The sequence below is a fragment of the Nannospalax galili genome, unplaced genomic scaffold, assembly GCF_000622305.1.
Source record: "Nannospalax galili isolate Female #2095 unplaced genomic scaffold, S.galili_v1.0 scaffold302, whole genome shotgun sequence".
Classification (NCBI taxonomy): domain Eukaryota; kingdom Metazoa; phylum Chordata; class Mammalia; order Rodentia; family Spalacidae; genus Nannospalax; species Nannospalax galili.
The window spans coordinates 6,014,532-6,015,311 of record NW_008350120.1 but is presented as its reverse complement, the minus strand read 5'-3'; the positions used below and the strand labels follow the sequence as shown (position 1 = coordinate 6,015,311).

The window sequence follows — 780 nt, the reverse complement described above, 5'->3', positions numbered from 1 at the left end:
GAAGGGAGCAAGCAACCTTTGGCTGCCCCAAATCCACAGCTCCTCGGCTGTCAGGTACAATCCTGAGATGGCAGCAGCTTACCACTTCTTCAGGCCCCAAGTCAAGTCCAGCTCACTGGCTGTTTCCACAGCTGTAGCTGCCTCCTCCCCACCGAGGGCTGGAATCTGCTTCCAAACTCCTGCTAATGTTGATAGTTTGACAATTTCCTGTGAATTACAATGTCCTTTCTTCAACAGCACATATACTAAAATTGGAACGACACAGAGATTAGCATGGCCCCTGTGCAAGGACGGGGGAAATTCTTGAAATATTCCGTATTTTTGTAGCTGGGCGTGGTGGCGCATGCCCATCCCAGCACTCAGGAGGCAGAGGCAGGTGGAGCTCTTCAAGACCAAGGCCTGGTCTACACAGTGAGTGCCAGGCCAGCTGGGGATACAGGGAGACCGTGTCTCAAAAGACCGAAAAAAAAAAAAAAGTTCTCAAGGTCATCCATAATGGTTAAGTCTTTTCCAAATTTTATTTTACATATATTTTTCGAGATGGGGACCAGGCTGGTCTCAAATTCAGAGCTACAATGCCATTGCCTTTCAAGTGCTGGGGCTAAAACAAGGCACACAGCCTGTTTCATAAATTTTTTTAGACAGTTCTGTAGTGAAGGCTAGCCTTATTTTTTGTTTTTATATTTATTTATTATTTATTTTGATCTTTTTGAGACAGGGTCTCCCTGTAGCTCCAACTGGCCTGGAACTTGCTATATAGACCAGGCTGGCCTTGAACTC

The 780-nt window shown here is 46.0% G+C and overlaps 1 non-coding gene across 1 annotated transcript; it reads left to right on the top strand.

The window, feature by feature from the left end:
• The first annotated feature begins 221 nt into the window (after positions 1–221).
• On the top strand, positions 222–323 carry LOC115072730. The gene has a single exon (XR_003851755.1). It is a non-coding gene; the product is annotated as a U6 spliceosomal RNA (small nuclear RNA).
• Positions 324–780: the final 457 nt, after the last annotated feature.